General features: G+C 44.8%; 1 protein-coding gene across 7 annotated transcripts in view; it reads right to left on the bottom strand.

Annotated features, from left to right (window-relative positions):
- The window catches only part of tox2 (TOX high mobility group box family member 2), a 104,522-nt gene that overhangs the window by 69,815 nt on the left and 23,090 nt on the right, over window positions 1-11,617 (bottom strand). Inside the window, exon 1 of one of the 7 annotated variants that reach the window (XM_029114131.2) lies at window positions 3,240-3,400. The exons of the other annotated variants lie outside the window; for them this stretch is intronic. The gene's annotated coding sequence lies outside the window, so the exon portion shown is untranslated. Of the gene's footprint in view, window positions 1-3,239; window positions 3,401-11,617 lie in introns of those variants that run through there. 7 annotated transcript variants of the gene reach the window in all.

Below are 11,617 nucleotides of genomic sequence, written 5' to 3'. Positions count from 1 at the left end.
AAGACAGTGGCTGTAAACCCGCTGGGCTAGGCTAAGTGCTACTCAGCCATCGGTCCTGACAGCGGAGTGCTCCATCTCTCTCCAGCGCCCGCCTCTTAAACAGGCCTTACGAGGACTGTGATAAATTAGTCTGAGCCCCAGTAATGTAAACACTCGCTCTGTGGCACGGTTTTCGAGCACGGGGGGGGGGGGGGGGGTTGTGGACTTAATGGAGGCCAATGACAGCGGGCGGCCCCCAGGGGGAGGAGAGCTGCCTGGACCCCGAGACGTCTGGCAGGGTTTTTAGTTCTGGCCCGGCAGAGCAACGCTGTCGTCGGTCCACAGCCGGGTTCGCTGAGGGAGACGGTGATGTGATGAGTCCGGATTTCAGAGTCGGGGACAGAGTGGGTTCGGATTAAATGTTTAGGACGAGACCGTTCTGGAAACGGAGGTCAGCGGCCGTTGATCACGCGACAGCTGCACATACGTCAGGAGAAGCGGGGCCTCTAGGTGAGTTATACAACTCTGATGGGCTACGATGACCGAAACCCAATGAGCACACATCTCTAATACACCCTACAGCATTTCCCTGTGTAGCGATCGATGTCTAGAGAAACAGGGTGCCATTTGGAAGACACGCAGAGACAGATTTGGACATGTTTTGAAAGAATGGAGGGGCCTGCGTATCAAACAGCAGAGGAATCCAGATCGGTTCTTACACTGTCCAGCTCATGTCGTATTTAGGCCATAACTGTCGGCGAGCAATGATACAATAATAAAAATAACCCACTATTCCACTCTCTCTTTCTATCCATCTTTTCCTCTTGTATTTCTCTCTCTTCTCTCTCTCTCTCTCATGGTCACTCTTTAAGTGATTGCTACATTTCATCTCATGGAGAGTCGGCCGCGGGCCCAGGGAACTATCATTATGCAAATGACGGCAATTCAATTTCGGTTGGTCGGAGGGGGAATTTCTAATTAGGGTAACGCAAGGCACTCGAGAGAGTGGGGGAGGGAGGGTGATGTCAATGAAAAGAACACCTGCACTCCAATGCTGCTGTTTCTTCCAACGCTCCCGAGTCTCCCCAGGTTGTACCTGAAGGATCTGTTCCCTTTCGGACCGGACAGTGGCACAGTGTCCATGCTCGGACAGCCCCGGTCCAAAGCAGGTCTCCACAGTGCTGATCCAGTGATCTGACTAGACAGCAGCCAGCCTAAAGGGGATGTCCAGTGAATCAGGATAGGATCTTGATGCTCTTGGGATGTCCTAGCGACTCCTTTTTGTTTGCAGGGTACACCTGCTGAAACTAAGAATGACACTTTCCACTCACTGGGAAAGGTGGGTGTGCTTACAGATTACTATCCCCATTATCAAGCCACTATAACTCACATCCATTATCAAGACACTGTAACTATCACATCCATTATGAAGTCACTGTAACAATCACATCCATTATCAAGCCACTATAACTATCACATCCATTATCAAGCCACTATAACTATCACATCCATTATCAAGTCACTGTAACTATCACATCCATTATGAAGTCACTGTAACAATCACATCCATTATCAAGCCACTATAACTATCACATCCATTATCAAGCCACTATAACTCACATCCATTATCAAGTCACTGTAACTATCACATCCATTATGAAGTCACTGTAACAATCACATCCATTATCAAGCCACTATAACTATCACATCCATTATCAAGCCACTATAACTCACATCCATTATCAAGTCACTGTAACTATCACATCCATTATCAAGTCACTGTAACTATCACATCCATTATCAAGTCACTGTAACTATCAGATCCATTATCAAGCCACTATAACTCACATCCATTATCAAGTCACTGTAACTATCACATCCATTATCAAGTCACTGTAACTATCACATCCATTATCAAGCCACTGTAACTATCACTACCATACTGTACTGCTCTCTATATGCAATATGTGTTAGACATTGACAGTTCAACATGACATCCTTCAGAAGCTGTATGTCTTGGCCCGAGTCATGACATTTGAAGAGCAAATGAATGGAAGATTCCGGGTTGGCGTACTAATGCACGTGACGACCACATCTGCAGCTGGATCAGACACAGTACAACCTGGTACCGCACAGTGAATAGTCTATGTTGGGTAGCCAGGGTTCTGGACAGTACTGGACCTACACCCCACCGACTGAGCATTTACAATTCTATTGTGATCAATAAAAGCAGAATAACGCATTCACATGTGGTGGGTCATTTTGTATTCAGCTGAGAAGAAGAAAGAGAGGAAAAAAGAGCCTATGGCAGGAATCCAAATGACATATTAGATTTTTGCGGTCTACAGATTATTTTCAGAAAGGGTGATTGTTGTGTGTGTCGGCCATATTAACCTACCTCTGTTTCGCCCATATTAACCTACCTCTGTTTCGTCCATATTAACCTACCTCTGTTTCGCCCATATTAACCTACCTCTGTTTCATCCATATTAACCTACCTCTGTTTCGCCCATATTAACCTACCTCTGTGTGTTGTCCATATTAACCTACCTCTGTTTCATCCATATTAACCTACCTCTGTTTCGCCCATATTAACCTACCTCTGTTTCGCCCATATTAACCTACCTCTGTGTGTCGTCCTTATTAACCTACATCTGTGGGTCGTCCATATTAACCTACCTCTGCGTACTGCTTTGGCTCTTCGCATTACTAATGCACATGTTCTGTATTGTATCCTGGTGGGTGCATACGCGTGTGTTTGTGTGTGTGTTATGTTAGCTAGACACAGGCAGAACAGAGGATATAGCTGAAATCAGCAGCCCCCCCCCCCGGCCTGTCAGACACGGTATATTGTCAACCAAGCAAAAGAATCACAATTGGACTATGTAAGGCATTAATTCAAAGAACCAAAGCAACACTCAGAGAAAACGAAATCAACTCAATCTCTCAATCTGAAGTCAGCATTTTAACTACTCTGAAAAGGTAGAGAAACTTTACGTGCTCGAAACGATCATATGTAATTGGACATAATGTATCAATCACATAGCCTTAACAATGACCTAAAGAAAATCCCAAACAGGTGTTTTGAAGCGATTACGTTGAATGAATTTCTCAGTTATCCGGTGCCAAATGTAGAACTTTCAATAATTGTCTTTCAACAAAACATAAATCTTTTTCTCGATTCATCTGACATTTGAAGCAAAATAAGGCTAAAAGAGTCAAACTTTTCCAAGACATTCAACATTCAAACTCGCTTTCACCTCTCCATTTTTAGCAGTCCCCTTTTCAAATTTGTTACGGGATTATTCTCCCGGCTGTCGCTAGCAAAACGATTATTTACTTTAAAAAGCATTAAAATAATCTATCTTTTGCATGTTCCTTCCTTACAAAAGAGCCAGCTTGGTTTTCACCCAAACTAAATCTACTTCAAACCATCTGTTTCCTTATTGAATCATTGTCGTGAAGCCAGTTCAAAGCTCCAAATACATCCCCTGTCACTGTGTGGTGCAACCTAACTATGCAGTCTTCTCCCGGTAATACTGTATAATACAAAGACGAGTTCAAACGACACGAAACAACTTGCGTTAGTCCCCTTGAAGCCATTCACTTACAGTGCGCGTTAATCTATAGCTTTCACTGTAGACACTTTATTTAGACCCACATAGCATCTGAGCTCTTTATAGTTGTGTATTAAAAAACACATTATTGCTTGGACTTGCACAGAGTGTACGGTTGCTTTCTGAGACAGACACTAAATAGAAATTCAGGGAGGGCTCCTTCATGTGATTTCTAGTGAGATTAGGTTCCTTAGTCACACTTTATTTGGTCCCAATGCTCACTGTTGTAGGGATGCTCAGCAGGTGGTCATGTCGTAAACTGTCCAGGGTCAGAATTAGTTAAAGAGATAGGGTCAGAATTAGTTAAAGAGATAGGGTCAGAATTAGTTAAAGAGATAGGGTCAGAATTAGTTAAAGAGATAGGGTCAGAATTAGTTAAAGAGATAGGGTCAGAATTAGTTAAAGAGATAGGGTCAGAATTAGTTAAAGAGATAGGGTCAGAATTAGTTAAAGAATATGTTAGGGGTCAGAATTAGTTAAGGAACATGGGTTAGGGTCAGAGTTACGATTAGTGCTAGGTTAAAGGTATAGGTATAAAGTTACGGGTAAGATTAAAAAGGGTTAGTATAATCAGATTGTGTCTGAGTGAATAAAACAAAATAATATAGTTCCTTGTCCACGGATAACCTAGCGGGGGGCCAGAAACGACAAGGTTGCTGGTTTGAATCCCTGGGAAACATCCCTGGTGAACATCAATATATGTTCCCTTCAGCAAGGAACCTAACACTAATTGCTCCTGTAAGTTGTTCTGGAGAACATGTGCTGAATTACAAATAAATGGAGCAATTCTGAAAGGGAGACCATTTAACTTCTGTGAACACTCATACCCTTAGGAATAGACAATTACAAATTACAAAAATGTCAAATGTTTAAAAATGTATGTATTCAAAAACAAAATATTCTCTTCCATTGTCATATGTACTAACTGAGATCAAAGATCAATTAACGATGTCACCCTGATCAATACAGCCTATGACCTCTAAATACAGTCACAAAAGGGTCCAACTGTGACGGAGCAGTGGAGGCACCATGGCATTTGCATCGGAATCACAGAGCACCTCTAACATCACAGATCACCTCTAACATCACAGATCACCTCTACATCACAGATCACCTCTAACATCACAGATCACCTCTAACATCACAGATCACCTCTACATCATAGGGCACCTCTAACATCACAGATCACCTCTACATCATAGGGCACCTCTAACATCACAGATCACCTCTACATCATAGGGCACCTCTAACATCACAGATCACCTCTACATCATAGGGCACCTCTAACATCACAGATCACCTCTAACATCACAGAGCACCTCTACATCACAGATCACCTCTACATCATAGGGCACCTCTAACATCACAGATCACCTCTACATCACAGAGCACCTCTACATCCCATAGCACCTCTACATCACAGAGCACCTCTACATCATAGGGCACCTCTAACATCACAGAGCACCTCTACATCACAGAGCACCTCTACATCATAGGGCACCTCTACATCATAGGGCAACTCTAACATCACAGATCACCTCTACATCACAGAGCACCTCTACATCACAGAGCACCTCTACATCATAGGGCAACTCTACATCCCAGAGCACCTCTACATCACAGGGCACCTCTACATCATAGAGCACCTCTACATCCCATAGCACCTCTACATCATAGAGCACCTCTAAATTACATCAGATTGGAAGACCACACCTACGTTCACTACCACTGACCTCTACTGGCTAGAGCCACAGCTAATGACACCACACTCCATAGGGCGCAACCAGCCAAATTGAAACATAATTTAAAAACAATATTAATAATAATTTTAATATAACTTCAAAGGTTTCAGAATTTTTTCTCAAACTGTTCCCCAGTGTCAGCTCTTGTGAACCAGTTTTTACAGGGCAGAGTCCTGGTCTCGCAGCCTTTATTTACGGCTACAGGATCCACAGCAGATGTCTTCTGTAGTACAACACTGCAAATTCTTCAAATGGTTGACGGACAGATCAACAAAAAGTGAAACTCTGGGAGTCATTATAAACAGTCAGGGTGGTGGTGCTATGGGGGTCGGGGGGGGGGAGGGGGTTGACGAAGGAGGAGGGAGAAGAGGAGGAATTGGAGAAGAGGGAATTTTGATAGGTGATAGATAAACACAGACAGTCGTGCAAATTCCTAATCCACTCCAGGTCTTCATTGTGGCCTGGGGGTGAACATTTAAGGGTGAAGAACAGCACATTTTGTACAAAAAAACGTAAGGACAACCAAGCACGGCTTGAGTTAACTTTTGCCACAAATGCTTCCAATGTTAGAGTAGCTGTCGCCGTACATTTAGGCATTCTGCTTGTACCTACTAGGTAAACACAGAGAAAGTCAGGTGAGACCACCCTGTTAAAGTCAAGTTAAACCACAATGTTCTGGTGCAGCAACTAAACAGCACTCTCCACATCATCTATATGAAGCTGCGTTACAGGCCTCGTCCGTCCGTGTAAGAATCCGCCTGCTAAATCCTTAGGCGGTGAGTAATATGATCATGTAAGCCTAGACCGAGTGGACGGGCATAGATCAGGCTCTGTAGCCGCACATCTCTGTTTGAACCGTGGCATGTGCTCAATGGGCAGGCGGGCGGCCAGACGGGCAGCTACGCAGTCCCGTGGAATGGCTGGGAGGTGGACCAGAACAGGGCGAGAGACCGGCGTTCGCGGTTGTGTGCCAAACGGAAACCCTGTCCCAGAGCGCTCCACCCTGAGGCAGGGGTCGCTGTTTGCACTCTGTCGGATAGAAAGCGATATAAAACCACCGAAAAATGATTCAGGCTTTCGCAAGCGCAACATTTCAGACCACTGCTGGAAAATGAAAGTGCCATTATGCAACACCATATTGTTTATGCAATGGGACTGATCAGAGAGAGTAGGTGCCTGTGTTCTGTACTGCAGTTTGGTGTCAGAGCGGTGGCTTCGTATGAGAGCCGTTTACCAATCGGAATGGACAGAACGGCCTTCTGTAATGGAAGGCGCGTGTATAGTTGCTTTTTTACTTTGTTTTTTGTGCGTGTCTAGGCAGCACACTATCACAGCTGAACACAGTGTCTACTAGAAATGTGTGACACACATACAAAAGGCCTTTTTTGTGGTGTTCAGGACGCAATTTTCACCTGGCGTCTGAAGAAAAACACGTGATTGGTTGCATTTCAGCAAGAAAGAGGGCGGAGCTTTTTTTGTGAACGGGCTAGCGAGAACATCGGACCCTGACCTCACCGTTGGTGAGCAAACCAAACACCTCAAATTAGCATATGTGTGTCTACTTCCCACAAAGAAAAAATTATAAACTGTTGGTCTGTGCGTGTGTGTGTCTCTTCATAATCCAGTCTGGTCCTTGCATTCCACTCATTGGTGGAGGCCAGAGCATCCAGCCCAGTTATGGGTAATCTGTGAAGAATGTTACTATGTTGAGACACGTGCGTTACATTACGCCCAGATCTGCGTGATTAATATAACCTGCGACAGCTTAACTTACAGGTAACAGGACCTCATAGCTGAGCCAAGGGCTTCACTGCACCACACTGACTATAAAAGGAAAACCCCAAAGGCCTCGCCGGGCCCAACCGACGAGCTCTAGGAGCCGCCCGGAGTTTTTAAAAGAAAATCTACCATGAAAAGCATTTTATTTCTTTTTTCTCTCTGAAAGGTCTGATCAAATGATGTGGGATACAGAATACATAGGCTCTCTCGTAAGCCACAGTGCCTATTACGAAATGTAGCCTGTGAGAAAAACGCCGTAGTTTAACTACTGATAAGACATGGTTGGGGGATACTGCCCTGACCAGCCCATTCGGTAGGTCCCCTCCTCTAACCGCCTTTCTTCTCCTCTCTCCTCCACGCTGCTCCCCTCCTCATGCACCCCCCAACTCTCCATGTCGATGTGGTTCCTTGCCCTAACATTCTACTCTGATGCACCGTGTTGGTTCTCCGGCACGTTGGTCGGTTCTCCACCGTGTTGGTTCTCCACCGTGGAGGGTGGGTGGGTGCGCGCTCATGTTTGCTTAGGTGTCTGTAGGTCTGGCCTGGGGGGAAAGTCCCTGTAGCAGGCAAAAAAGCAGCCATTGTGGCTGAAGGCATTATCTTTCACATTGTGGTTTTGCTTCCTGTGGATACACGCATTGTTAGCATGGTTGGGGGGGGGGGGGGGGTTGGGGGGGTTGATTGGGCGTGATAGTCACACACACACACACACACACACACACACATAATTGTATATACATATACGTGTTTTTTATATTCTTTGGGACAGTTTATCCTCTGTTTCACAGGAAGGTTGTGTAAGATAAAGAAGACAGTTTTTGCTGAAAGAGGTTGGATTCAAACCCACACCACAGTAGAACCTGTACAGTGAGTGCAGCGGCTTGGACCTCGGGACGGGACCGCACGTTCTGTTAATTCCATGACATCTCAGACAGCTGTACAGTATCATTACCATACCACTTTCAACATTAGGAGAACGACCCAGGTCTTCGCTTGCAACACAAGTTCAGACAGGACAAACAGAACCTGCAACTGTCAAACACAACAAACAGATCACTTGTTAACTAAATGATTTAGTAAATGTGTGTGTGTGTGTCTTTAGGTAAATTCACACAAGTTAGTCCCTGATACAGCATTGTTAGTGTTTCTAAGAAACAACAAAGTATGCTAAATGATGCTGACTCTCAGTCGGGAGTCACATGACTCACCGTTTTGACAAACTTAAGGATGTAGTCAAGGATGTCACACGTGTTCGTTCAAGCAAACCTGAAGAAACTGATTTGACTAAACACACAGCAAAAACCCTCCCGCTGTTACTACATTTCACCTTTGAAATGAGAAATATCTATTTGTTTCAACATTCTGCTCCTATCCCTCTCAGGTCTCTGGTAACAATGATCACTGTATGTGTGTGAGAGAGAGAAAGAGAGGGAGAGATAGAGTGAGAGAGAGATAGAGAGGGAGAGATAGAGTGAGAGAGAGATAGAGAGGGAGAGATAGAGTGAGAGAGAGATAGAGAGGGAGAGATAGAGTGAGAGAGAGATAGAGTGAGAGAGAGATAGAGAGGGAGAGATAGAGTGAGAGAGAGATAGAGAGGGAGAGATAGAGTGAGAGAGAGATAGAGTGAGAGAGAGAAAGAAAGAGAGGGAGAGATAGAGTGAGAGAGAGATAGAGTGAGAGAGAGAAAGAGAGGGAGAGATAGAGTGAGAGAGAGATAGAGTGAGAGAGAGAAAGAGAGGGAGAGATAGAGTGAGAGAGATAGAGTGAGAGAGAGACAGAGAGGGAGAGATAGAGTGAGAGAGAGATAGAGAGGGAGAGATAGAGTGAGAGAGATAGAGAGATGGATAGATTGTGAAAATTAGGGCACAGAGGTCAGTGGTCAACCTGCCCCCTGCTCAGATTCAGAGGAAAGCACAGAGAGGGTTAAGGATCAAGAGAAGAGGAAACAGAAGAAAAAAAATAATTATAGAGAGAATATTACACCTCGAGAGAATGATGGAGAACAGGAGCAGAGAACAAGAGCATAATAAAACAGATATCGGAAGACAAAAACATGGGGAAAGCGAAGAGAATTGGCCAAGGAAAAAAAACAACGAAGAAAAGGAAGGAGCACGAACATCAAAAAGAAACGAAATTGGCGACATTGGATAGGAGGAGCGAAAAAAGAAATGAGACCACACGACTTCTCTCTCCACCTCATGTCAGGGACTGAAATAAGTGTCAAGAGTTTGGCTCTGCTCTAATGAGACCTGTCAGGGCCCGTTACGAGGCCCCGGCCTCCTGGTGTCCTCGGCAGCCAGGGGACAGTGGTTATTAAGGCCTTAATGGCGTTGCCAGGGGGCCAGATTAGGTCTGGCACAGCATGGAAAACCCTCCTCTCATCTTTTCATTTGTCTCCTTCACTAGAGAACGTACAGCACAGCAGCATCGGAGAGTCCACCAATGACAGAGCTGCTCTGTCGTACCTGCACCAATGACAGTTTGGGCATTGGAAAGAGCCCGACGGATGGGCGGGAGAAAGTGTGACTGGGACGGTGTGACTGGGGGAGTGTGACTGGTGACTGGGACGGTGTGACTGGTGACTGGGACGGTGTGACTGGGAGAGTGTGACTGGGACGGTGTGACTGGGACGGTGTGACTGGGAGAGTGTGACTGGGACGGTGTGACTGGTGACTGGGACGGTGTGACTGGGAGAGTGTGACTGGGAGAGTGTGACTGGGACGGTGTGACTGGTGACTGGGACGGTGTGACTGGGAGAGTGTGACTGGGACGGTGTGACTGGTGACTGGGACGGTGTGACTGGGACGGTGTGACTGGTGACTGGGACGGTGTGACTGGGAGAGTGTGACTGGGACGGTGTGACTGGGACGGTGTGACTGGGAGAGTGTGACTGGGACGGTGTGACTGGGATGGTGTGACTGGGAGAGTGTGACTGGGACGGTGTGACTGGGACGGTGTGAAGCTCTGCTTCAGCTCTGATAGGCCATGTGTCTGTTGGACCACCTCCAGGACTTCAACCCGGGTGACCAATGACCAGCAAGCCTCAACTAAGGTACTCTTCATCCTTCCATTATCAAATGGAAATACAAACACATTTCATAAAAAGTTGGGACGCTGCATAATATGCAAATAAAAACAGATTGCAATGATGTGCAAATCATGCAATCCCTGTATTTAATTGATTAATTTTAAAGAGACAACATAACAAATGTTGAACCAGAGAAATGTTATGGTTTTAAAATTAATATATGTTTTCGTAAAGCACACTGAATTGCTTCAATATATGAATTGTGCTATATAAATAAACACGCTTGCTAAAATACATGCCCATTTTGAATCTGATGCCAACAACACGTTTCAAAGAAATTTCGACAGGGGAATGTTTACCACTGTGTTGCATCACTTCAACAGTTCGGGTCTCCTTTGTCGTATTTTTTGTTTCATAACGAGCCAAATGTTTTCAATGGGTGACAGGTCTGGACTGCAGACAGGTCAGTTTAGCACCCAGACTCTTTTACTACGGTGCCATGCTGTTGTAATACATGCAGAATGTGGTTTGGCATTGTTTTGCGGAAATACACAAGGCACCATTAATGCTGAACAATATATACAGGTTATAGAGCAACATATGTTGCCAGACAATGTCTTTTTCAGGGAAGGTCTTGCTTATTTCAATCAAATTTCAATCAAATGTATTTATAAAGCCCTTTTTACAACAGCAGTTGTCACAAAGTGCTTTACAGAGACACCCGGCCTTAAACCCCAAGGAGCAAACAACAGTAGTGTTGAATTTCAGTGGCTAGGAAAAACATGCTCCTGTCCCAACTTCTTTGAAGTGTTACTGGCATCAAATAGAAAATTGGCATATTTTTAAGGTCCCACACCTGTGGCTTTTTAAATTGCAATTTGTTTCTGTGTATAAATAGTCAATGAGTTGGTTAGCTCTCACATGGATGCACTGAGCAGGCTAGATACTGAGCCATGGGGAGCAGAAAATAACTGTCAAAAAACCTGCGTAACAAGGTAATGGAACTTTATAAAGATGGAAAAGGATATAAAAAGATATCCAAAGCCTTGCAAATGCCAGTCAGTACTGTTCACTTATTAAGAAGTGGAAAATTCAGGGATCTCTTGATATCAAGCCAAGGTCAGGTAGACCAAGAAAGATTTCAGGCAAAACTGACAGAAAAATATTTCGTGATACAAAGAAAAACCCACAGGTCACCTCAGGAGAAATACAGGCTGCTCTGGAAAAAGACAGTGTGGTTGTTTCAAGGAGCACAATACGACAATACTTGAACAAATATGAGCTGCATGGTCGAGTTGCCTGAAAGAAGCCTTTACTGCACCAGTGCCACAAAAACGCCTGTTATAATATGCCTGACAACACCTTGACACGCCTCACAGCTTCTAGCACACTGTAATTTGGAGTGACAAGACCAAAATAGAGCTTTATGGTCACAGCCATAAGTGCTACGTTTGGAGAGTGGTGAACAAGGC

The sequence above is a fragment of the Esox lucius genome, chromosome 17 (assembly GCF_011004845.1).
Source record: "Esox lucius isolate fEsoLuc1 chromosome 17, fEsoLuc1.pri, whole genome shotgun sequence".
NCBI classification, from domain to species: Eukaryota; Metazoa; Chordata; class Actinopteri; order Esociformes; family Esocidae; genus Esox; species Esox lucius.
The sequence above is the reverse complement of the archived record's forward strand: the minus strand, read 5'-3'. Positions and strand labels throughout refer to the sequence as shown.